The following is a 27,943-nucleotide window of genomic DNA, read 5'->3' as shown; positions in this document are numbered from 1 at the left end:
AGACAAAACAAGACACAAACATACTGTATCAATCTTCTCCATTTTCTCAAAATGGTCATTTTTCCTCTCGCCCTATCTGCCTAGGGACAAGCAGATTTGCTTCCTTCCTATCTATGGACAGGCAGCTTTTTTTTTTTTCCTCACTTACCCCCGAGTATCCCGGGGCTCCCCGTATGGGCCACCATCTGCCACAGTCCGGCTGGCTGCAGCAAAATAACTGGGGGGTGACGAATAACTTGTGTACGTTGATACAGCAGGAGTAGGAGCCGTTTATTGCAGGACAGGAGCAGTATTTATACATTCCACACAGCTTATCTAATTAGCATAAACTAGATACATCAGTCAACCAATAAGGAATCTCCATACTTAATGGCTCGCTTTTGTTACTTCTCAAACCACGCCCTCTGGCATTTTGCCAGGCACCATCCAGACTTGTTTACGAACTTTAACATTCCCCTGGCAAAATGCCAGGTGTTATTTTGACTTGTTTACAGACTCTAACACTGATTCACCTCACTAATTGTTTCTTTTGCTGAGAAGAAGCTTTTTAGTTTGAACCCATCCCATTTTATTGATTCTTGATTTTATTTCTTGTTCTATAGGACTTCTTGTTCTAAGAAGTCAGGGCCTAATACAACATCATGAAAATCTGGGCCTACTTTTTCTTCTATTAAGTGCAGCATCTCTGGATTAATTCCCAGGTCCTTAATCCACTTTGAGTTGAGTTTTGTGCATGATGAGAGATAGGGTCTTAATTTCATTTTGCTGCATATGAATTTTCAGTTTTCCCCACACCATTTGTTGAAGAGGCTATCTTTTCTCCAATATATATTTTTGGTGCCTTTGTCTAATATAAGATAACTAATTATGTGGGTTTGTCTCTGTGTCCTCTATTCTATACCATTGGTCTACAAGTCTATTTTGGTGCCAATACTATGCCATTTTTGTTATTATTGCTCTGTAGTATAGTTTAAGGTCTGGTATAGTGATGCTACCTGCTTCACTCTTCTTGCTAAGGATTGCTTATCTATTCTGGGTCTCTTGTTTTTTTAGATGAATTTCGTGACTGCTTTTTCTACTTCTATGAGGAATGTCATTGTGATTTTGATTGTAATTGCATTAAATCTGTATAGTGCTTTTGGTCATTTTGACAATGTTAATTCTGCCTATCCAAGAGCAAGGGAGTTTTTCCATCTTCTAAGGTCTTCTTTAATTTCTTTCTTTAGCGTTTTGTAGTTTTCATTGTACAGGTCTTTCACCTCTTTCATTAAGCTAATTAATTTCATTAATTCCCAAGTGTTTTTTAGGCTGTTATCACTAGCATCCATTTTTAGAGAAAAAAGCCAAGAAATATTAAAAAATTGATAGCTGGTGTTATGGTCCAAGCCCATATCTCAAAGGAGTGGTTCTCTTCCAATCATGGACAGATCTCACCAAATCTCACCCTGCATGTTTGTGAACACCTTCACACTGGTTTTTATGCTTGGGATGTTTCAGTAAGAAAAGTTACAAGATTTAGGCTCACACATCAGATAGAGCACTAATCTCTAGGGTATATAAAGAACTCAAAAGTCAAGCACCAAAAAAACAAAAAACCCAATCAATAAATGGGCCAAGGATCTGAACAGACACTTCTCAGAACAAGATACACAATCAATCAACAAATATAAAAAAAATTCTTATCATCTCTAGCAATTAGAGAAATGCAAATCAAAACTACTCTAAGATATCATCTCACTCCAGTCATAAAGGCAGCTATTATGAAGACAAACAATAAGTGTTGGCAAGGTTGTGGGGGAAAAGGTACACTCATACATTGCTGGTGGGATTGGTGTAGCCAATATGGAAAGCAGTATGAAGATTCCTTGGAAATCTGGAAATGGAACCACCATTTGACCCAGCTATCCTCTCCTTGGTATATACACAAAGGACTTAAAAACAACATACTGCAGGGACACAGCCACAATTGACAATAGCTAAACTGTGGAACCAACCTAGAAGTCCTTCAGTAGATTAATGGATAAAAAAAATGTGGCATATGTACACAATGGAATATTACTCAGCAATAAAAAAGAATAAAATCATGGCATTTGCAGGTAAATGGATGGTGTTGGAGAAGATAATACTAAATGAAGTTAGCCAATCTCAAAAAAGCAAAAGCCAAGTTTTTTCTCTGATATAAGGAGGCTGATTCATAGTGGGGTAGGGAGGGGGAGCATGGGAGGAATAGACGAACTCTAGTTAGGGCAGAGGGGTAAGAGGACAAGGGAGTGGGCAGGAGGCTAGCAAAGATGGTGAAATGTGATGGACATCATTATCCAAAGTACATGTATGAAGACATGAATTGGTGTGAACATACTTTATATACAACCAGAAATACGAAAAAATTGTACTGTCTATGTGTAATAAGAATTGTAATGCATTCTGCTGTCATTCATTTTTTTTTAAAAATCAATTTAGGGGCTGGGGATGTGGCTCAAGCGGTAGCGCGCTCTCCTGGTATGCGTGCGGCCCGGGTTCGATCCTCAGCACCACATACACACAAAGATGTTGTGTCCGCCGAAAATTAAACAATAAAAAAAAATTATTTAAAAAAAAAATCAATTTAAATTTTTTTTAAAAAAAGAAAAGTGACAAGATCTGGTTTGCTTTAGTATATTGGACATTTTTCTAATATAAACTATGAGAAAGCAATTCTGTTTCAATGGAAGAGATGCCAAAAGATTCAAGATTAATGTCATCCATTGTTAACATGTAAAATTGAAGGAAAGTTCAGTGAGTTGTGCTTGTAGAATTCTGTTCCCATGGAGATGGAAGAATCAAGTCCAAAGCCATCAATAGGAAAGATGAAGAAAGGTGGACTCTCAGAGCATGGGTTTCTGGCTAGAATCTGTTCCTTGCTCACTATGTCAATTTTTTCTCCCAGACCTCTCAGGCTGGTTCTCTAGGTTAATATGGTGGAGATCATGTTTGCTGTAGTAGAAAAAGGAAGTGATGGGCTGAAATGAGCAGCAGTGGTTAAAAGCTTCCCCAGTCACACTTGGCCCAAGCTTCTCCATGGAAAATGGACAGAGAGAGAGAGGAGGTGCTAACACCAACTGAGGGCTTGGCACAAAGCTCTAAAAAGTTCAGAAGAGCTGGAGACCCAGGTGGCAGGACTCACCTGGAGAGCAATGAACTCCTGTGGCCACAAGAGTCTGCAATGCTCATATAAGGGACAGTAGTCCATCAAGCATGGATGGAGCCATATGGGAGATGAGAAAAGACTTGCCCCAACCTGTCTCCCATGTGGGACTAACCCAGCCCTATATGGTTTCTGAGCTGAGCTGGTTTATCTTCATTCCTCAAAGCTTTTGGACATGCACACATCTGACAGAGTTCTTGCTGGCTGAGAACTTTGGAAAGCTTCCTCTAGTGAGACTGTTCAGGGGTGGCAGGGTGGGGATGGAATTGCCTTGAGAAAGCAACTGAAGAATGGATGGATCAGGATTCCCAGAGACTTCAGAGACATGTGCCTGGTCTGATAGGAACCGTGATTCAGTGCTTTGACTTGGGGCTAATTTGTAGGATGAGGTAGTTTCATCCTGACCTCTCTAGGGAGGGTTGGTCTAGGAAGACAGAAAACAGGCCTTATCAAGACCCATGGGGATGAAAAGTGGCCAAGAAAAGCCACACTTAGGTTCCCAGAATGCAATGAGAAAAATGAGAGAGAAGGCTGTAAAGGATTCTAGGTACAGGCTGAGCTGATGACAACTTCTATCCATGATTCTGATCCTGACATTGGCTTGGAGGTAGATACAGCCTTCCCTTGATCTTCCAAAGCCCCAGAGATAAAGGGACCAGCTAGGGGATGGGCCTTGTGGCATCCAAGGGCACAAGTGTGTGATGGCCACCCCCTGTGGAACTCAGCAGGGACCACAAAGTTCCAGCCTCAGTTTGTTCTCAGAGCAACAAGCAAGGCACAAGGCTAGTGGGGTTTCAGTCTTGCAGAGTTGCAGATCTGTCTTCTCGGCCTGGGAATATTTGGGATTCTCCCAGCTGGGGTCATCCAGATCACCCTTCTAGAATCATCAGCTCTCTCCTCTCTCCTCAGTGGACAGGAAAATAGGTGGGAGGGCAGCTTCACCCAGCAAGAGCACCAGCTCCTCTCCATGACACTCAGCCCCTCTCCTGGGCAGGACCCCTCCTCCCGGGGAGCCTCACAGGCATGTCTAGATCTTTATGAACACAAGGCGAAAGTTGCCCCTTTTGTACTCTCTGACCCACAGCTCTCTGTCTTTGGCCAGGTCCACTTTTTGAAGCAGCTGGTTCACAGGCTGCACTATGCTTTGGTTGAACATTCTGTCTCATGCTGTAGCTGTGTGTATTGGCACAGTTGTTGCCAGATAATCTCCACCCTCTCCACCTCTAGCTTCTCCAGCTCCAAAGTGGTGGCCACTATCTCTTCAAACCTCTTGGACTTGTCTTGGTTGTAGAGGTTCATACAGCACATGAGGTCATAGCCAGTCTGTGTGGACTTCCTCCATGCCTTCTTGACATCCTCCTCCATCTTGTTGCTCAGTTTAATCTCCAGCTGATGGATCTTCATGATCAGGTCTCTCTACTGCTCTGTGAGGGCTTTCTGGGCCTTCTCCACCAATGCATAGCAGCTGGCAAGTCGTTTGCAGATGTCAGCTATACGGTGGTCACACTGTTTTATATCTTTCTTGAAGTACTCACAAAAGTTCATTAGGACTTCTATACCTCACTGTGAATCTTGGTGGAGAACTTGAGATGAACTTCTGCTTCATCTGCCAAGCTCTTCTTCACCTGAGTCCACACTTTTTCTAGGGAGCCTTCCTCCTGTGTAGCCAAGTTCTTTGCATATTCTTCTTCAATCTTTATCCTCTCTCGGGTGTATTCAGATATTTCTTTCTGCATTTGTTTGTCTTTCAGTTGCTTTTGGAGCCACAGTTCAAACCCAGCCATGGTGCCATTGCCTTGGAGGTCCTTCTTATCAGCACAGAAGTAGTCAGTCACAATAGCTCCACTCTGTTGGCTTTAGCAGTTGCTGTTCAGGATTGTGTCTGAGAGAGGGAATGTCACACAATTTTTCATCATCTCTGTGTGGTCAACTTTATTTTCAAGATTATATATTTTGTCTTCATTGCCCAAAGTTCTCATCTATTGGTGATACTTTCCATCGAATTTTTAATTTGGTTTATTGATTCCTTCATTTCAGGAATTTCTGTTTGACTTCTTTTCAGGATCTCTATCTATTGAAGTGATCTTTTGCTTTCTGTATTTGCTCTCTTACATCATCCTTTAAGTTGCAGAACAATTTTACTAAGTACATTCAGAACTCCTTCTCTGACATTTCTTCTACTGTGTTGTCAATGAATTCTATTATTGGAGCATCTTGGTTTGTTTGGAGTGCTTTATTCCCTTGGTTTTTTTTTCAGGTTGTTTGTGTGTCTTCCCATCTAGCAGTGTGTATCTGAGGCAGTAAAGTTTCTACTCTGTAACTTATAGTGTCCCTGAAGATTTCCAGTACATCACATTTAAGGGGGAGACCAATATTAACAACACAGATCTGGGTTTCATTTTCCATAGATTCCACCATGCTGCAGTCCCAAGATGACTCCTGGATCATGGATGATGGATAAACTCCAGTAGAGAGTAAAGGATATGAATGATAGGCCCCAGGGAGGGAATTTCCTTCAATACTTCCCCACTTCTTAACTTTGGATTTAACCATGTAAGTTGTTTTGGCCAATGGTATTGAGGGCCACAGCCCAGTCGGGATGGCGCATGGCATTTTGCCAGAAGGAGTGGTTAAGAGGTGACGCCAGTGAGCCATTGAGATGATGATGGTTAAGTTAAGCTGTGTATTCAGTTGTATATAGACCTTTGCTGACCGGCGATAGGGCATCTCCTGCTGCCTTGGGCGCTACTTTGGAGTTCCCGTTGAATTCTCGCGGGGTTCTGAGAAAGTGCGCCGGGAGCCCAGTGGAGGGTGAGAGTGTTCCTGGGGAGCGTGTGTGGAGTGCAGGTGAGAGTTCGGGAATAAAGAGTTGCTGTTTGAACCTATAAGTGCTTCATGGCGGCTCGGTTATTTGTGCCCAGCCAGACTGCGGCACAATGGCATGTTAGCAGACTGTTGTGGATTTTTTCCCCAGAAAGAGATATTGAAATTCTAACTTTTGATCCTTGTGATTGTGATCTTATTTGGAAATAGGATCTTTCCAACATAATTAAATTAAAATGAGGTCCCACTGGATTGGTATTGGCTCTAAATCCAATTACTGGTGTGCTGAGAGCCACGGCGGAGTCTGTATGGCCCCTGGCATTTTGCCAACAGTATTGATTGACAGGCAAGGCATTACTATCCGCCTCTGCCGCAACTTTTGAGTTCTCGCACTATTTTGGAGTTCTCATGGGGATTTCCGGGGATTCCCCGAGAGTTCCCATTGGTTGGGGAAGTGCAGGAGGAGGGATTTCCGGGAGAGATATTTCCGGCTGGGGGTTCCTGGACAAGCCTCGTGGCGTTCGGGAGGATTCCCTGGGAGCTGTGTGAAGTGTTTTCCTGCAGTTCAAAAATAAAGTTTGTTCCTGCTTCAGTGGCTCGTGATTTGTGCCCAGCCAGACTGCGGCATTTGGTGGCCCATACGGGGAGCCCCGGGACACTCGGGGGTAAGTGACGAAAAAAAGCTGCCCGTCCATAGATAGGACGGGGGCAATCTGCTCGTCCCTAGGCAGATAGGGCGAGAGGAAAAATGGTCATTTCAAGAAAATGGAGAAGATTGATACAGTATGTTTGTGTCTTGTTTTGTCTCAGTGTATTGTATTGTCTTTGTGATGAAAATATGGAAGGGGTGAGAAGTAAATTTCTAAGGGAAGAAGGCACCCCAGTGGAACCAAGAATAGTTAGGGCATGTGTTGATAAGAGCCCAGGAACTCTAGTCAGAAAGAAAAAGAAAGTTCAGAAGAAGAAGGATTATCAGGAAAAAAGTTGCAGCAAAAGGCTATTACTAAATACTTTTCATTACCGGAGGGTGCGTGAAGCGGAGAGGCGGCTGCCGAGTGTGCAAGCCGGTCACAGCGCAGCAAGGATTTTCCAAGAGGCGGCGGTGACTGGCCCTTCCCCGCCTCCTGGCCGGGGAGCTGGCTCTTCCACTGCCGCGAGCCCAAATCTAGACCTGACCTGGAGGCACAGTCTCGCAGGCTCTTGCTCCCTGTGCCCAGTAGCAGTTTGAGTCCGGGACACTCCCCAGGGCCATCTGGGGCTGCCCAGGCACTACAGCCAGCAGAAGATGCTACTGGTGTCCCTGATGTTTGGTCATTTTCAATGCCAATAACTAAGCTACAATGGTTCTCCCACACCTGGAAGCTAATGAGTAATGAGCACTATTAAGGCTTATTTCAAATGTAAAAAACCTTGAGATAATGTACTAAATTGTTCAGAAGGTTGTTTTCTTAGTAGAATGCTACAGGATTTTCTTTAGCCATCCAGAGTTCCTGCCTTCGTCCCAGTGCCGGTAAAGACCAAGGTGGAAGAATTTCCAGTGTTGCTGAAAACCGGACAAGACTTTGGCTGAGAAACGGACGAGACTTCGGATCAAGCTAGCTGCCTGCAGAACTTACCTGGACTGTGATTTAAGCTAGCTGCCTGCAGAACTTACCTGGACTGTGATTTACCTGGACTGTGAGTTAATCTATTGAGACACTGCTTTACCTGGACTGAGACAACAAACTGTAATGTACAACAAATTGTTACTTGGTATCTTTGCTAACGGTGTCATTGCTGGTGTCATTGCTGGTATAATTTTTCCAAGGGCTTCTTGCATGGAGCCATCAATTGGCTTGGTATTGTGGCATTTTGTATCCTCCCTTTCTGCTTGTATCAGGTTATTTATGGTGTTTCTGTAAAAACCACTATGGTCATTATTTAAATTAAACAAAAGGGGGAAATGTTAGAGTCTGTAAACAAGTCAAAATAACACCTGGCATTTTGCCAGGGGAATGTTAGAGTTGTAAACAAGTCTGGATGGTGCCTGGCAAAATGCCAGAGGAGTGGTTTGAGAAGTAACAAAAGCGAGCCATTAAGTGTGGAGATTCCTTATTGGTTGACTGATGTATCTAGTTTATGCTAATTAGATAAGCTGTGTGGAATGTATAAATACTGCTCCTGTCCTGCAATAAACGGCTCCCACTCCTGCTGTATCAACGTACACAAGTTATTCGTCACCCTCCGCTTATTTTGCCCAGCCAGCCGGGCTGCAGCACTGGTGTCCTTTGAGGAGGGAGAAATTTGGAGTTATCTGAGCACACAAACAGAAGATGGCCATGTGATAATGGATGCAGAGATTGGATTGATGCTTATGTAAGACAAGGAATTCCAAACATCTCTAGCAAACACCAGAAACTAGGCAGTGTCAAAGAACTATCTTCCCCTAATCCCTCAAAAGGAATAGAATCTTACTTCGGACTTCTAGTTTCCAGGACTGTAAGAGAATAAATTTCCACTGTGGTTGTGTCTTGAAATGTGTGACATAACTGGATTTGTCCTCTTCATCTTCTGCCTCCATGGGAAGAATATTTTCTGGGTAGAACATTATTTAAAGAATGAAGAGAGGCATATGGAACAATCCTAGGTAAATCTGCATTTTGAAAGCAAGACACAGTTGATCTGTGTCTGCTGATTTCCACATGCATGAGTGGGAATTAATATTGTTTTAGCTAATAATTTCAGGATGTTTTATTACACTGCACTATATGACAATAGCCAACCTATATAATCTATGAATATTTTATTTTCCTGTGAATTAGTTGCAGATATTATGATATATCATACCTAAATATCCTAACATGGACCTCTTACAAACAGGGACATTGGCCCACATAACCTCAATGTCGTTATTGCACTCAGGAAATTTAAAATGAGATGTTTTTATAACATATCCCTCAATTTAAAAATTTTTATTTCTTATTGATTAGACTCAGGTTAAATGTTTCACAAAAACATCACATAGATGATGTTGTGTCATTCTCAATGTATAACATCAGGCAACACATTATGTAATTTTATCCCATATTTGGTGGTTTCCTTATATGATCATGTCCATTAATTTTCTCAGTTGGAAAGTTACCTTTCAATACTTTCTAAAATTAATTAGTCATATTTGGGGACAAATTTTGAAACTATGTGAATATGCTATTCCCAAAACACTTCATAGACTGATAGTTTCCAACATGCATGGATGAAGCTTGCCTTGAATAAGTACACACTTGTAACTACATTGTTTAAGTGTGTATATACATTCATATGTATATATGAAATCATGATCCTTATGCTTTAAGTCCAACAATATAGGTTTCTTGCCAGGCACAGTGGCACACACCTGTAATACCAGTGGCTCTGGAGGCTCAGGCAGGAAAATTGCAAGTTTAAAGCCAGCCTCAGTAAAAAGTGAGGCACTAAGCAACTCAGTGGAGACCCTGTCTCTCAATAAAATACAAAATAGGGCTGGAGATGTGGCTCTGGGTTTGAGTGCCCCTCAATTCAATCCCCAGTACCCACTCCCAAAATATATAGGTTTTTTTCATTTCTGTCCCCCATTTTACCAAGGTAAGAATCCTTAAGTTTCTAGTACCATAAATATATTTACTCATATGAATCTTAAAATACACATATAATAATTTTGGAATTATTATACTATTACCCAAGTACCATTATTTTGCAAATCCATTTACGCAAACCAGAAAATTATAATTGGCCTCATAGTGGTGTAGTAACATAAAGATGTGATACCTTTCCTCACATATCATAAGTTATAGCTGACACTCCTATAACAAAAGATGAATTAGAGATAGCAAAACATAACAAATTTATGTAATCAAAGTTTTACATGACATTGGGGGCTTCAGATATGATGATCTAACATTGAGGGGAACTGGTTTATGCTTACGTTTGGTGAAGAATGGACACTTGTGTAGAAATGTTATTGGACAAAAAGGGTCTAATGGTTATAGACTGAGGAGGGAAACCCAGAAAGGTATGTCTTCACGATTCTTCTTGGCTTCTCTGTGTAGTATTCCCTCCTGCAGGGGAGAGATAGTACCCCTCTGAAATGAGGATTGTATGATCTACCATTAGATAAGGTAAGTCAGAGAATTCTCTTATGACCAGTTCTTACATAGAAAGGCAGGAGTTTGGAGCTATACTTCTGGGTCTATGGCTTGTTCTGGGGAAGAAGATTTCTAGTTTCCATGACACGCCTTCAGAAAGAAATTCCCATTTCTATGTATTCTTTTAAGGGAGAGAAAGAGGAGGACAAGAGAAAGTCAGAAAGACTTTGCTGCTGAAGTCTTCCAGTCTCCTTTAGTTCAAGGTATTCAGCAAGCCAAAGCTCCAACACTGAATAACAAATTTTTCCCCTATAATCTGTCCTTTGAGATGCTACATTTCTTGTTTATAAAATTAGTTTGGATTTAAATTTATTTTAACATTTATGACTACATAAATACTATTTATTCATTTACTCACATCTAAATCATAGGTTTAAATAATTCTGAAATTGTTTTGTGGAGAACTTTATCATTATTTTCAGTAGCTTCAGGAAAAAAATGCCCTAACTAGAGTATTAGAGTGTCTTCCCCCATTTGTTCTTCTTTTATTATTATTTATTATTTCCCAACTTCAAATAGTTTTTGAGTTTTAATATTTATATTTGTTATCATAATCATTTTATTGGTGCTTTAATTTTCTTTCACATATACTTCTTAAGCCTGAAAAAATCTGTCTATTTTTAGGAACAGATGTATTTTTAAAACACTGAGGTTTACACCTGTGGTTTTAATCTTTACTATTATTTTAGAATTCTTTTCTTCTATTGTGTCCTCTCATACAGTTGAGCTCTTTTGTTCATTTTGGCAGGAACAGGTTGCTTTGGGGGATGGAAGACTTTCTTAGGCAGCTCAGTTTATTTCAGCTGCTCTTTATTTCCCATCTGCTGCTTTATATAACAATGCCTCTTATTGTTCAACATGTGCATGTGCATATAATGTTTCCCTCTCCCATAGTAATATAAGAAGTCATAATATAAACCAATACTACTAATAAGCCAGACTTATATTACACTCTTATATTACAAAGATGGCTTTCACACCCTTATTCATGTTATTTGTTTTTCTATTGGTAGTAGAGGCTATATGTGTCTTTCCATGAAATCCAGAAGTGTTTGAAAACTTTTTAATTTAACCAAAATGAGGCTAGGGTGATAATTCTCCCACTTATTAAACTCTTGTCGATATATATTTTATAATTAAAGGCAATTAAATGGACAAACTCATACCTAAAATTTCATTGAAATTAACATTTTTGCCAATAAAATTTTGCTTTGAACCTTAAAAGAGAAATAGCAACTATTATTTTCCATGGAAGATTAAATGAAAAAAAATATTTTTAAACCTATCAACTATTCACTGATTAGCTGGCAAATGATAAGTTAGTTTGAAAAGGAAATTCATTTCAGTCTTAATTTTCTGGAATTGATTTTATACTATAATAATGCATACATCTGAATGCTCAATATGATCTGTATGTTCCAGTTATACAGTAATCACTTGTTTCAAATGGGTAAAAATAGTATTAAACTGATTGGGAAGAAGAGAGATATAGAAATTAAAAGGTCAGTTGGAATTCTAACTTCATAGCCTCTAAAAAAAAGATATGCATTTCCATGTATTTTTTTATTTAAAAAAAAACATTTGAATGAAGTTAAATATACAGTGACTTAATCATTACTGTGTAAAAATGCACAGTCTAAAATAGTAAAAAGCATGCCACAAAGTTTTTATATTTTCAATTGTCTGATAGCTTATATACTAGGGTTGAAAGAAAGTTGAAAGAAATAAGTTTTCCTTCCTAAAATTTCTATTGCTTTTTACCACTTTCTAAACATAATCCAACTTTGTATGTTCCAGGAACAGAGACCAGAGCAGTACTCTGTGCTGTTGCCTTAAATGTGTTTGAATAACAAGATAAAGCTTTCTTTAGCATTACTTCCCATAAAATATATTGTTTTAATTTTTAGTAAGTGTTTATCAATGCCAATATACACAAATGATTTTAAAATACCTATTTAAAAATAAATGCCTGTTGGAAGAGATTCTTGGAGAAATTTAAATGTGTTTGTAAAATATTTTCTTAAGTGGAAGTGAAACACCATTCTGAAAATTTCCATTCTTCAGTACCCAGTTATGACTTTTAAAACAGAAGATCTCTCAAAGACTATCTGTTGAGGTTTAAAACCCCCAAGACCTCCAATTTGTGTCCTCAAAGTTTAGGGTCTCAATACTTTTTGAACTTTACAAATTGCATTTTCCTTATCTACCACCAGGTGGCAGGTGGATCCGCTTTTCTGAAAGCGATCCCGACCCCGCCCTACCGGAAGCTGTCATGTAAAGGAAATCTCTGCTTGAGTTCAGCACCCTAGAAACGGACAGCGACACCGCCCAGTTTAGTCTTATGACTTGCTGCAGAGATTTTCACCCGACTAGGGAACTGGCCAATCCGAACTGGCTCCAAGGACCGCATGACTGACTAATTTACAATGCCAAAAGTGAAGGGGTGGTAGGAATCCCTTGATCTGGGACTTTTAGACTGGCGGAGGAACCAGCTGACAGTAAATAAAAATCCATATTAACAAAATCTTGTGGGTTTCCCCCCTCACTACCCACTGGAATCTAAGTAAGTTGTAAATGCTGTCTTGCTGTGGTACAGGCATTTGATTACCCAACTCCGCATTTTGGTTTATTCCAACAAAATGCGTAAGACAGCAAAGGCGGTACAAAAGTCTATGTGAGTTATGGCGGCGAGTACATTGTCTTGTACAAAGCTGCCTGCAGCTTTCAGCTTTCTTGAGAAACCAGCATGGGGACGACCGGGTTTTTCCTCCCCGTTTTCCAAAGAACACAAACAGCGTCTCTCTCTCTCTCTCTCTCTCTCTCTCTCTCTCTCTCTCTCTCTCTCTCTCATGAAATTACTATTTTAGGCAAAGAGACTTCGGATTGAAGCACGAGTGTGTTCTATAAATAACGGTTTGGGTACCACATTTCCAGTTGCCTAGCGACTAACTAGACAAAAGAATACCTTGGGGGATTTTAATTCGCAGTTTGGAATGGCAAAAACCCAAGGGCAGATGAAGATGGATTCAGGATAGGACAATATATTACCTGGGACTAAGGTTTAGAGTCAAAGTCTAATTAAGTCTAAGGTTTAGAGTCAAAGTCTAATTAAATCTCAGTGCTGGAGAAATAGATAAGGCTAAAGACGAACACGTATCTATTTAAGATTGGCAAACAGGCTAAATTAAGCCGAGTTTTAGTTGTAATTTATCCGCATTTTACTGATTGCTTTCTCCTTCTTAATCTGTTGGCAGCAATGATTCAGATCTTTAACCAGCAGAGGGCGAGTCGACAGCAGTTTTTGTCCCTCAGACACTCCCTCTTCCTCCCTCCCCCATCTGCCCCCGGGAAATTAATTTAGTACCCAGCTCTTCAAATATAGACCAAGCCGAGGAGGGTGTAGTGGAAGGAGAGCAGCACACGACACTTGGCCGAGTGCCCGTCCTGTCAGGCTTGGACTTATGGCTGCACTGCATTCTGCCGACACATCTCTTTGCTTGGGGTTGCAGAGGGGACTGCAGTGGTTGTTGCAGGAAGGAGCAGGGATGAAAAGAAACCCAGCCCATCTTCAGAAACCATAAATATTTGGAATAAAAGGCTTAAGAAAAGTGAAAGGACCAGAAGTAGCCTAGTAAGAACTCAAATATAGACTATAAAGGTTTAAGAAATGAAAAGAAGCAGTTTACTTCTCAGGGCTAATAACTCTATGTGCTAGAACAATAACCAGAAAGGCTCTGCTTTTTCAACTCTAGGAATAAAAACTGGAGGGAAAGAGAATAGAAAGGAAGGAACGTCTAAGAGCAAAGACTAAGAGTTTTGGCTGAGTGATATTTAAAAGAGAATAAGCAAGGCAAGCCAGCTCCAAGAAAGAAACAATGAAAGAAAACCTACCAGAATGCAGGGCAGAGCAATAAAGCATGCAGCACAAAGTTAATTTATTGTTGGGTGGAGCCCTTCACATTCTGGTTGTACAATCACTTGCTCCAGAAGAGCAATTTAGCTTGTAGTGCATGATTTTGCAGATCTCTCTGGGCAAAGAACCAGAAATCCCATTAATTGGGTATGCCCTTTCTTCTCCACATATTTATGTCTCAGAATTCATCTAACTTGGTTTCAAAACTAGCAAAGTTATCTTTTTCTGGAGACTGATAAACTAAATTGTATGCATAATGGCATTTTATCTTCCCCAGTCATTAAATTTCCATAGAAATTGTAGAACTTATATTTAAAGGACACAATTTCTTTAATAAATTCAATTCATAAGACAGTATGACATTTTTTTGTATGTGTGGTGCCAGAGATAAAACTCAGGCGTTTACACATGCAAGGTAACTGCCCTGCCACTGAGATACATCCCCAGCCCAATACTTTCTTAAAGTTGATATTGGGGAGGTCAAGAGTGAGTTACATTAAGAGGATAAATCAACAATTTTAAGAAAGCATAATCTGATTCAGTAATAATTTGACAACAGATAAATTATATTTTGATTGTGTTATACAGCATGCCTGTGTTTCTGTAGCATTCCTTCTGTAAAGGAGCACTTGTAAAATTTTCATAAATACTTCAAACTTTATTCATATTGTACCACAACTAAACAAGTGCTTTAAATTGGTTAATATAATCCCGGCATAGAATTCAGAACAATCTTTTCAAAACAAACCAATGAAGGAGAATAGTCAAATATCCAATAGGCAAAGGTTTTCAACATCCTTAATCATCAAAGAAATATAAATTTAAGGGGCTGGGGATGTGGCTCAAGCGGTAGCACGCTTGCCTGGCATGTGCGGGGCTCTGGGTTCAATCCTCAGCACCACATAAAAATAAAATAAAGATATTGTGTCCACCGAAAACTAAAAAATAAATATTAAAAAAAAATTCTCTCTTAAAAACAGAAATATAAATTTAAATCACAATGAAATGCCTTTGCCCACTTAAAAGAGTGGCAAAATCAGTAAATTAAAGCTGATATTTTCAAGAGTAGAAAAGGATGGGGCAACTCCAACTTTCACACATTTCTGGCGAATTGTAAATTGACACAACCACTCTGAGAACAGCATTAACCAAAGTTCAATGTAAGCATCTTCTATGGTTCAGTAATTACAATCATAGACATATTCTCAATAGAAATGCATAGGTGTGTACAAAAAGACAGGTTCCTCATAGTCAAACCTGGAAGTAATCCAAAAATACTTCAACAATAGAATGTATAAACATATTGTTATGGATATTAAAAATATATATATATCGATGCAATTTTTTTAAAAAACTGTTACTGTATGAGACAATATACATAAATCTCACACACAATTTTTCAGCAAAAAAAATTCAGGAATAAAATGAAACATTTTGTATAATTCTATTTATATAAGTTTAATCATTGGAAAAACTTTGTTAAGATGATAAATTGAGAGGAGTGGTTCCTTTGATGGAGATAAAGATTGGACGGGGCATGAGGGAAGTTTCAGAGATTCAAGTATGTATTTTTAAGGTTTTGATCTGAGTGATAGTTATTTGAGTATGTTTGATCCATAAAGCTTATTGAGCTGTGCATTATGATTTGTATATGTTATGAATGTTATATTGCAATAAAAAGTATATCTTTAAAAAAGACATAATACAAATCATGTATTATGGTTTGGATATGAGGTGTCCCCCAAATCCCATGTGAAAGACAATGCAGGAATATTAGAGGTGAAATGTTTAGGTTACAAGAGTTCTAAGAGAGCCAAGCAGTGGATTGATTTACTGATATGGATTAACTGGGTCGTCATTGTAGGCAGGTAGGGTGTGGCTAGAAAAAGTAGGTTACTAAGGGTGTGATTTTGTGGTTTGTATTTTATCCTTGACTGTCGTATCCTGAGCTGATTTCCTCCACCTTGCCCTTCTGTCATGTTTTGCCTCACTTAACGCCCAGGGCTATGGTGTCAACTAACCATGTACTGAACTTCTGAAACCATGAAGTAAAATAAAAAATTTCCTCCCCTAATCTGTTCTTGTAAGGTCTTTTGGTCAAAGAAAGGAAAAACTGGCTAAAATGGAGATTGGTACTGAGAAGAAGGAGTTATTGCTATGACTAACCTGACCAAGTGGTTCAGAAGCCTCTAGAGCTGGTATTTGAAAGGAATTTTGAAAAGTTTAGAAATGCAGGTTAGAAAACCTTTAGGATGTTATAAGCAGAGCTCAATGGGAGATTCTGGTGTGTTAGAGTCTGTAAACAAGTCAGGATGGCGCCTGGCATTTTGCCAGGCAAATGTTAGAGTCTGTAAACAAGTCTGGATGGTGCCTGGCAAAATGGCAGAGGGAGTGGTTTGTGAAGTAACACCAGCAAGCCATTAAGTGTGGAGATTCCTTATTGGTTGACTGATGTATCTAGTTTATGCTAATTAGATAAGCTGTGTGGAATGTATAAATACCGCTCCTGTCTTGCAATAAAGGGCTCCTACTCCTGCTGTATCAATCTACACAAGTTGTTCATCACCCCCCGGCTATTTTGCCTAGCCAGCCAATAGCCCAGCCAGCCGGGCTGCTGCACTGGTGGAAACTCAGAAGACCAGAATGCTGATAGGAGTGCACACAATACTCATGATGTTTTAGAGGCAAATGAGGATTCTATTGAAAATTGGACTGGAGGCCACTCATGTTTCATTTTAGCAAAGAAGTTGTCTACATTTTGCCATGTCCTGAGACTTTCTGTGAAGCTCAATTTAAAGGTGATGGACTAATCAATCTGGCAGAGGAAATTTCAAGGCATTCAGGGGGTGGCATGGGTATTACTGTCAGGTTTTTGACCACGTTTACTGGGATATCAGGAGCAGAAAGCAGAGTTAAAAGATTTTTGAAAATTTTGCAGTTTGGGTCAGAAAAGTGTGAGTGTGAGCTCCTGGGGCTAAGGAGCTATGATTGTCAAAGAGATTATAACCGCTAATGAGATGCTAATTACTTTACTCCCAAACAAAATGAAAGATGGCTTGAGGGCATCTCAGGAATTGGCAAGAGGCTCAAAAGGGTAAAAGTAAAAGTTCCTTTGAGAAGAGATCATTGGGACACCCTGCCTGCAAAGAGAGAAAATTGTTTCCACTGTGCTCAGTCACTCAGGCACTCAGAGGTAGCTGAAGTCATGGTCCTAGGAGGCTTGGCTACTGCTCAAGATGGCAACAGACCTTGGCATCAACCACAGGGTGCTGGTGCTGCAGGAATGTAGAATGCTGGAGTTTGGGGATCATGGAGTGTTCCACAAGATTTCAAAGGAAGGTCTTAGAGGTCAGGTAAATTGTAGCAGGGTTGAAATTCCTTCAGGCTTTCCCTGAGAGGGAAATGCATGAAGATGTGAGAAGGAAGCCAAAGCTGCTCTGGAGATCCCCAAGATGAAGAGATGCCAGTAATGTGGAACACTTGCTGAGGAAATCTGCAGGAATCAAGCAGGGACAAGCCAAGAGAGAGGCCATGTGGGCTGCAACCAGCAAGGTCATAGAGGTGGAGCTTTAAAAGCCCTTTGGAGACAATATCTCTGTGTCATCATATACCCTAGATGCTAGACACAGAACTATAAGACATGTTTGCCCAACTAGATTTTGGTTCCATCCCTCCCTTCTATGTTCCCATTTCTCTCTTTTGGAATGGAAATATTTTCTCTGTGCTGTTATATGTTGGATATATGTAACTTGCTTTTGATTTTTACAGAGGGTCACAGTTAAGAGTTTGCCTTGAGGGGCTGGGGTTGTGGATCAGAGGTGGAGCGCTCACCTAGCATGCATGGGGCACTAGGTTCTATTCTCAGCACAACACAAAAATAAAATAAAGATATTGTGTCCACCTATAACTAAAAAACAAATATTTAAAAATTTTTCTTAAAAAAAAAAGTTTCCTTGAGTCTCAGATGAAATTTTAGATTGGACTTTGGAGAAATTCTGAAACCGTTAAGATGATGGGGACTCTTGGAAATGGACTAAATGTATTTTGCACTGTGAGATAGGCATCTTTTGGGAACCAGGGATGGAATATTATGGTCTGGATATGATATGTCCCCCAAAATCTCATGCTTGAGATAATATAGGAATGTTCAGACTATAAATTGATCAGACTGTGAGAGTTGTAATTTAATCAGTGGATTGATCCACTTGAATGGATTCACTGGGTGATAACTGTAGCCAGGTAAGGTGTGGCTGGAGGAAGCAGGTCTCTGGGGGCATGCATTTGGGATTTATATTTTGTCCTTGGCACCTCATGCTGTCTCTGCTTACTGGGCTGTCATGACTGAACAGCTTTCCTCTACCACAGTCCTCCATCATGATGTTCTGTCTCATCTTAAGCCTGGAGTTAATGAGTTGGCCAACAATAGACTGAACCTCTGAAACTATGAGTCAAAATAAACTCTCTCTCCTCTAAGATTTGTGTCTTTTGGTCATAGTGATGAAAGTGTGACTAAAATATCATATTATTACCATGTTTAAAAACAATTAGTGTTTTCCCATTGCACTGAGAGTAAAATCTAAAGTCCTTAATATAACCTATAAGGCACTGCATAAATTAATCCTGTCTAAATTTCCAGTCTCTTCTTAACTATTTCCTCCTCAGTTGCCATACCCACTCTGATCTTCCTTCAATTTCTAGAACATATCCATCTCCTTTCAGTCTTAAGCTTGTTGTTTTCTCTACCTGGAACATGCTATCTCCAGCTCTTTGCACAGTGTGCTCAATCTTATCCTTCAACTCAGTCAATGACACCTCTTTAGAGAAGTGCTTCTTGACTGTCCTATCTAAAGTTCCTGTGTTATTTTTCTATTTGCTGCTCTAACAAATTTCCTCAATAGCTTTAAACAAAACAAATATGTTACCTAACACTTGCAAAGGTGAGGAATCTGAAATGAGTTTCACTGGGATAAAATCAAGGAATTAGCAGGAGTGCTTTCCTTTTGGGCATTCTAGGGGAGAATTGGTTTTCTTGTGCTAACCAGCTTTTGGAGACACCTGCATTTCTGGGTTTGTGGACCTTTCTTCCATTTTCACAGCCAGCAGCAAAGCATCTTTAAATCTCTTCCTGACTCCAGCACTCTTTTTATTGCCTTTCTCCTTCACTTTTAAGAATTCTTGTGATGTCATTGGGTTCATCCATATAAAACCCAGGGTAATCTCGTGATCTCAAAATTAGCTAATTAGCAATGTTAATTCCCAACTGCTATCTAATATAACATATTCACAGTTTCTGGGAACTAGGATATAAACATACTGAGGGATGGGGATTGTTCTGCCTTCCACAATCTACCTTCTTTCTTTAGTACAGTATAATGTTTATTTTAAAGAGCAGTAATAATAATTTTAAATCATTTTTGCATATTTCTTTACATTTTCACTAACTACTCCACTCTACCATGACTTCTATGAGACCACAAAAACATTTGTCCTTTCTCTTCTATTTATCCAGTCAGTGCTTAGCACAATATGTGGCACATTGCAGAAGTTCAGTAAGTATTTGTGCACAGAATGAAAAATTATTATGATATTAACCTATATTTTGAAACTTAAAAACTCTTTTTGGATTTTATTTTTCCTGTTCATATATTGTATCTTGGCAGAAGAGAAATTTCTGAAAGAATCACTACATATATTTTCTCAAGTTCTTCATTATGCTAACTCACTTTGGAAAATCATGCCTACAGATAAAGGCCCATATTTGTCACATATGTATCTTCATCTTTTATTGGATTTAGAAGAATAATCTATAAATTGCTTCCCCATGGAGAAGAGCTCATCACAAAAATCATGCAGCTGAAGAAGAGATAATCTAGGATGAAGAGTTAAAATTATATATTTCAAAGGGAATTTTGACATGATTTGATGGTGGATTTGATGGAATGTTCAAAGTAGTTATGAGAGCTAATTTTTAAAATGTAATTATTTTAAAACTTTGAAAAAAGAAGGATTAGGAGAGGAATTAGAGCTGGTAAGTATGGGGAACTCTTTCAAGGAATCTTTGTAAAGAAGAGAGAAATCAGCAGTAACTGGTAGGAAAAATGAGGTCAATAGATGGCTATTTTAAGATGTGAGATATAGCAACATTCTTGTACACTGATGGGAAAGATTCAATACAAAGGAGAAAACTGATAATATAGGGTGATAAAAAGCAATGTCTTTGAGTGCATATTTGAGAATAAATGGAAAGGTGGCCTTAGCTATGAGCATAGAGAGTTCATCTAATGGTCAAGGAGCAAGAAAGAGAATTTCTTATTTCTAGGTTCATGGTATAAAGGCTGAGGAGAAACCAGAGTTACATTTTGAAATGAATATAGAAATAATGAACTCAGGGAGAACTAGGTTTCAATTACATAAAGAAGATCATTTTTCAGAAAAGAGGTGGAGTATATAAGAAATTTTGATAATGGTTGACCACAGCACATAGTAGAAAGGTTTCAGGAGTTGAGGAGAGGTAGGAATAACGTAAGAAAAATAAATCTACTAAATGGCAAGGGAGTAATTCTCTAGGTAAAAGAGATAATGGGGTAGTTCTGAAGTTTTAGAGGCTGACATAAAATATGAAGTTAATTTTTATGGGCCCAAACTCATAGTGGTGATAGGCTATAACATGGGTGCAGGAGGTTAAAAACTTTTTGCCAAAAAATTCATAATTCTGGAGGTCTTACTTAGTTAAAACTGATGACTTTCTTTAAGCACAGACACCTTTTATCTGTGCCAATGCAGATATGAAGATCAGGGACAAGGGGCAGTTGATACCTAGTCTGAGAGTTTCTTTGCATACCCTGATATTTATTATCCATAGCAAAAGGAATCAAGGTTCTGACTTTCTGCCCTTTTTGAAGTCAAATCCACTTCTGAAGCACATGATTCTCAGGAGATGAGAACACTGGGATGATAACTGAGCTACCTATGCTGCCAGTTCTCACATGGGTTAATGGCCTGTGAGAACCAAAGGGCAACAAGGATGATTGAGAATTAGGAGTGTGCTGAAGAATATTCATGTTTTCCTGCAGTTAGAATGAGTACTCCTGAGATGTGGAAAGTTTAGTTAGAACTTCACAGATGAAATTTTTCTTCAAATTTAAAAGTTGCCTACATTCTATCACTAAGATCAGAAACACAATAGACTAATCAGTAACTGTGGACACTTTGAAACATCCTAATATTTAGGAGGAAATTAAAAGTAAGTCTAGCTTGCTATCAATGTTAAAAATCACAAACAGACAGATACATACTGAGTCACTGTAATAATACTCTAGTCTTAGTTCACTGAATCTCCGCAGATTCAATTTGGCATCAAATAACAGCCCATTCTTCTCTGCCACATAGTCATTTGGAGCTGATGAGGAGACAGATAGTATATTAGCTACTGAGAAGAAGAAAGAAGTGTCCTTAAGTGGCATTATGCTTTGGAAAATTCTGAAACATAGTTTGAACTGTTTTTCTGAGAAACATCAACCAAAGTCAGAGACTTTCATCATGACACCTTTTCTTAAATTAACTTAATTAATTAGGGTTCAGAAGCCTAAATTTGCTTCTGGTTATGTCTCTAATACAAGTTAGGAGATTATTCTTACCTGAAGTTTTTCTGACTTCAGAAATAATACTGTTTAAGAGTGAAAACCAGATATTTCAACTATAACCTCCAGTATGAAAAGTATATCACATCTTCAGTGCGAGGCCTTAGCTAAGAGGCAAGAAAAGTAAACTGCTTCTCTCAGTGACACCTCACTGATGAAAAAAAGAGAACCAGAGACAGGTGCCAGATTCAAAGGGGGAATCCTATAAATAATACCTACAAAGTGAATTAGGTTCTTAGAAGGACATAATGTACCAAGACAGATGAACAACATTTTAAAATAGCATGCTAAGATGGCAATAGGGATTTAATTCACCTTGATACCAATTCCCCTAAAGTCAATCTGCCAATACCAATTTACCTAATTAATTCATCTAAAATTAACATTTTCTAGAGCAGTGATTCTCAGTCCTGGGCATGCATTGGGTGGTTCTAATCTGGGAAATTAAAAAAAAAAAATAAGAATACCCAGGCTACAACACAAGATTCGGATTTATTTTGCCTGTAGTAGAGCCCAGGAACATCAGATAAAGTATATGAATCCAATTTTGCATTTCAGATAAAACAAATAATAGAATCCTCTTAGTATGTCCCAAATATTGCCTTGGACATACTGCATGAGATATGCTTATAATAAAAGACTATTCATTATTTATTTGAAATTAAAATTTAACTGGACATTCTGTTTTCATCTGTTAAATTCCTGACTCCATCAGTAACTCTAGGCATAGCAGAACTATCAACTGCTGTAGTATGTGTAGATCATGCAGATTGGGTTCCTTTAATGTTTTCTGAATAATTTCACATAGTTTTAAAAGTAAAATTATTCCCATTTCTTGGCAGTTCAAGAATTTATTTTTAGCCTGTTAGTTTCTAATGGATTGTCAAGTATTTGCATTATTTTTATTTCTAAAAATATTTAAAATGCATTGTGCTTCGTGTGATTCCTCAAGTTTAATCCTTTTAAGTATTTACTCCTTTTTGCTATTTGCTGTTGGTTTTTTATTCTTTTGTGCTATTTCATATTAACTTATAGGAGTAATTTACATGTATAGAAATTGTCTCTTTTCTATGATATGAATAATGTTATATAGTTATGTGTCAGTGACAGTGACACATTCTGAGAAATGTGTCATTAGGTGAGTTTCTTTTGTGAACTTCTTTGAATGTACTTACACAAACCTAGATGGTAGGGTATATAATAGTCTAATAGGCTATACAGCATAGCCTATTACTCCTAGTGTACCAACCTGAACAATGTGTTACTATACTAAATAATGTAGGCAATTATATCACAATGGTATGCATTTGTATATCTTAAAACATCTAAACATAGAAAAGGTATTGGAAAATATTAGGTATATAGAAATGTTCAGCTCCATCATTGTATATATGGTGAGTCATTGACCAAAATATCCTAATGCAGTTCATGACTGAGTTTTTATCCTTTTGTTCATGGTAGTTTTTGTAATGTAATTTTAAACTTTTATATATTCAAAATAAATATTTTCTCTTTTGCCTTCTTATAAGGTCTTTGTTCACTTTGAGATTTTTTAAAATTACCCATTCTATGGCAGAAGCTATAGCTCCAATATTCTCTTCTCTTTAAATAGAGAACCCTAATTTTTATTTGGTCACATCATACATCTAGTTGTAAACATGTGACCATGTGACTTTCCTCTTTTTTTTTTCTCTCTGCCTTTTAGAGAAGAAAATTGGTGAGTTTATTTGTGCATGTTTGACTGGCTTATTTCACTAGTATAATGTCCACAATGTTCATCCACTGTTATGATTTCGAAATGTTAGGTGGAACTTCTGAGGAAACTTTTTAAAAGACTTCCTTACTTCCTTCTTGCTGTTGAAAAGCCTGGAGATCTAGCAGCCATCTTGAATTATGGGAGAACTCCTTGACAATGGGGACATCCCATGCTTACGATAGCAGAATAGACGATATGCCCCTAGATTTCTAATAACATAACAAACCTACTCTGTCAGCCTCAATTCCCTATCGTATATCTTTTTATGAGGATATAACCTCCATCATGTCTAAATGACTTTGAGTCTTAAAAACATATTAACCCAAACTAATTCTAACTAGTATAACACACACTAGTATAACACACTTTTTTTTTTTAGTTGTTGATAGACCTTTTATTTTATTTATTTATATACGGTGCTGAGAATTGAACCCAGTGCCTTACACGTGCCAGGCAACTGCACTACTGCTGAGCCACAGCCCCAGACTTCCACACTTACTTTTAATAGTTTTCTTACATCCCTCCCCAACCCTGATGTTTTTCACTGTATGTGTTTAACTTCATCTTGAATTGATTTTGGTGTATAATCTTTTTCAATTTTTATTATGGTAAAATACACATATGATATAACATTTTAACCAATTTTTAAAAATATTTTTTTAGTTGTAGATGGACATAATTTTGTTTATTTATTTTTATGTGGTGCTGAGGATCAAACCCAGGGCCTCACATGTGCTAGACAGGTGCTCTACCACTGAGCCACAACCCCAGCCCCATTTTAACCAATTTTTAAAATGCATTTGTAACATTGTGCAACAATCACCATCCTTCATCTCCATAACTTTTTTCACTTTGTAAACTGAAACATTGTGTCCATTAAATAATAACTCCCTTTTCCTCCCTCCCCACAGACCCTGGCAACCACCATTCTACTTTCTGTCTCTGATTTTTACTCTAACTACCTCATATATGCAGAATCTTGTAATATTGGTGTTTTGGTTTTTTGGGGGTTTTTTTTTTTGTGTGTGTGTGTGTGTGTTTGGCTTATTTCACTTAGTATAATGTTCACAATGTTCATCCATTGTTATGATTTAGATATGAGGTGTCTCCCAAAAGCTCCTGTGTGAGACAATACAAGAAAGTTTAGAGGTAAAACGATTGGGTTATGAGAACCCTAACCTAATCAGTGAAACAATCCACTTGAATGGATTAACTGGGTAATAACTATAGGAAGATAGATGTGACTGAAGGAGGTAGGTCACTGGGGACTTGCCTTTGGGGTATGCGTTTTGTCCCTGGTGAGCAGCGCTCTCTCTGCTTCCTGACTGTCACATACTGAGCTACTTTCCTATGCCACACCCTTCTGCCATGATGTTCTTCCTCACCTTGGGCCCAGAGCAATGGAATAGGCTGTCTATGCACTAAGACCCCTATAACCAGGAACACCAAATAAACTTTTCCTCTTCTAAAATTGTCCTTGTCAGGTCTTTTGGTCACAGCAGTGAAAAAGCTGACTAAAGCATCCATGTTGTAGAATATATCAGAATTCCCTTCCTTTTTAAAGCTGAATAAAGGAGCTGGGGGTCTAACTCAGTTGGTAGAGTATTTGTTTTGCAAGCACAAGGCCCTGGGTTCAATCCCCAGCACCACCACCAACAACAACAACAAAAAGCTGGATAATAGTTTACACACACACACACACACACACACACACATTTATTTATCCATTTATCCATTGATGAATACGTGGCCTGGCTCCATGTTTAGCTGTCATGAATAATACTGCATGGGTGTATTAATATTTAAGATCCTGATTTCAATTCTTTTGGGTATACATATAGAAGTGAAATTGCTGGATCATATAGTAATTCTACTTTTACTTTTTGGAGAAAAAGCCATACTATTTTCCATAACATTTTATACTCCCACCAACAGTGCACAAGGGCTCCAATTTTTCCACATTCTTACCAATACTTGTTATTTCCTGTTTTGTTTTGATAGTCACCATACTAATTGGTGTGAGTTGATATCTATGGTAGTGTTAATTTGCATTTCTCTAATGGTGTTGAGCTTGCTTTCCTGTGCTTATTGGCCACTTATATATCTTCTTCAGAGAAATGTCTATTTAAGTCTATTGCCTTTTTTTTAATACTAAGAATTAAACTCAAGGATACTTTACCTCTGAGCTACATTCCCAGTCCTTTTTTGTTTTTATTTTGAAACAAGGTCTCATCAAGTTGCTTGAGGATCTCACTTAGTTGCTATGGTTTGGCCTTGAACTTGCAATTGTCCTGAGTCAGCCTCCTGAGTCACTGGCATTTCAGGTGTATACCACCACACTTGGCTTCTTGCCCATTTTTAAAATTTCTATTTATTTATTTATTTATTTAGAGACAGTGTCTCACTAAGTTGCTTAGGACCTTGCTAAGTTGCTGAGGTTGGCTTTGAACTTGCGATCCTCCTGTCTCAGCCACCTGAGCCACTGGGATCACAAGTGTGTGCCACTGCACCTGGTGCTTTTTCCCCTTTTTTGAAGTAGGTCGTTTGTTTTGTTGTTGATAGAAGTTCTCTATAAACTCTGGATTGATGCAAAAACATAAAAGTCACACATTCTAACTTAAAAAGACACAGAGGCATACAATCAGAAAGAGGATATCAGATTTTATCCCATAAAAATGTATTTAAATAAATTTTTATTATATTTTTTTGCTAGTCTTTTTTCTTTGTATTTCACTTTACATAGCAAGGTATGTGGCTTGTAGTAGGTGCTACAAAAATATTGATTTAATTATTGATGCCTATGTATTCTTTTACATCTTGAGTTTTGTCTTTCAATGACATTTTTAGCAGATGCAACATAGGTGCATTAACCATTAATGTATCATTAATAATAAAAACATAATGAAGATATTAGTGCATAAATCTTTAACTGCGATTTTCAGAAATGGATAAAATGCTTTGAATATCTTTAAAGCTTTGAGTACACTATGATAAAGGATTAGATTTTGAAAGGGATCCCCAAAATAGTACCCTTCTTAGTGGTCAATATAAAATGAAGACCAAAATATCATGTTTATCACTGACAAATCTGATTTTAGGGAATGTGCTCCACCTTCAGGAAAAAAAATGTTTTTTATACTAGCCTCTAGAATCTAACCCAAACTAGGCACCCCCATTACACCACCAGCGGAGTGGATTAGAATGTGGCTCCTGGTGAGTCATTTGAACCAAGAGAAAGCAGGGAAATGGAGTTGGTTTGTACATACCCAATTCATCCTTTCAAACTCTCTTATTAGGAAAGTCTTTTCCCTAAGAAGGAGGGATGGGTTGGGTGCAGAGAAGATAGAAACATCAAGTCAATAGCATGTTCCCAGAATGAAAAACAGAGTGGGAGAATATTAGCTTGAATCCAAGTGAGGATCAGAAACTGATTTGTTTTTCAATGCTAAATCTTAAACCCAGTGCCTCAAGCAGGCTAAGCACACAACTTTACCAATGAGCTCCACCCCAGCCCTATTTAATACATAACAAATAGTATCTAATTATTTGTTTTAACCTTTGATTAGTACTGAGGTTGATAGTTGATCATTTTCCACATTTTAAAATGCCCTTGTGAACAATCTGTTCACTTGTCTTGGAGCCTGAGAATTTTTTACATCAATTTTTGTGATTTCTTTATATAACAAACTATCCTTCATTGTATTTTCTGTTAAAATTAAGCAGTTCAATGGCTTTTAAACTTTGGGATTACAAAAGACGCTTATTTAACCATATCTATTTCATTTTTTGTGTTTTAATTTACTGCCTTGAAACTTTGATTCTCCTCACCAGGTGCTAAATAAATATGCTCCTTTGTTTTACTCTAGTTCTTCTATGGCTTAATTTATAGTATCTCTTTAATATAATTGATATCTATGCTTTTTAAACAGTAGGAGTAAAACCCCTTTTGTTTGCCTTCAATCTACCTGTATTTCTAAATTTCCTCCTTTTAGCCCTCTTCTTCCTCTCTTATTCCATACGCAAGGAGAGAGGGAAAGAATTAAAAAGAAATACAAAATTAAGCCATTTTCATTTTCCCAATTAGAAGAGAACGATTGTTTCTGCAAGTGACCAGATTTTTCTAGACACTCTCCTTTTCTGATTAGTTGCACAATATGTGCATATTTTCTTGAAAATAAAAATAAATTTCAAAATATCCAGCATAAATTCACGTTAGAGTCTGTAAACAAGTCAGGATGGCGCCTGGCATTTTGCCAGAGGGAGTGGTTTGAGAAGTAACACCAGCGAGCCATTAAGTGTGGCGATTCCTTATTGGTTGACTGCTGTATCGAGTTTATGTTAATTAAGATAAGCTGTGTGGAATGTATATATATCCCTCCTGTCCTACAATAAACGGCTCCCACTCCTGCTGTATCAATGTACACAAGTTGCTCATCACCCCCCCCCCCCCGTTATTTTGCTGCAGCC

The 27,943-nt window shown here is 38.2% G+C and overlaps 1 long non-coding RNA gene, 1 other non-coding gene and 1 pseudogene across 2 annotated transcripts in view; 2 read left to right on the top strand and 1 right to left on the bottom strand.

Annotated features, from left to right (window-relative positions):
* LOC125619104 overlaps positions 1-6,945 on the top strand; it is a 22,501-nt gene extending 15,556 nt beyond the window's left edge. Inside the window, exons 3-4 of the long non-coding RNA XR_007350595.1 lie at positions 6,016-6,020; positions 6,934-6,945. This is a non-coding gene — a long non-coding RNA (uncharacterized LOC125619104). The remainder of the gene's footprint in view (positions 1-6,015; positions 6,021-6,933) is intronic.
* LOC107152643 lies at positions 4,212-13,854 on the bottom strand (annotated as a pseudogene).
* An 11,201-nt stretch (positions 13,855-25,055) lies between these two features.
* On the top strand, positions 25,056-25,128 carry Trnaa-ugc. The gene has a single exon. It is a non-coding gene; the product is annotated as a tRNA-Ala (tRNA).
* Positions 25,129-27,943: the final 2,815 nt, after the last annotated feature.

This window comes from Marmota marmota, unplaced genomic scaffold (assembly GCF_001458135.2).
Source record: "Marmota marmota marmota unplaced genomic scaffold, marMar, whole genome shotgun sequence".
NCBI lineage: Eukaryota > Metazoa > Chordata > Mammalia > Rodentia > Sciuridae > Marmota > Marmota marmota.
Note: the sequence above shows the minus strand (reverse complement) of the source record. Positions and strands in the feature narration are given on the sequence as shown.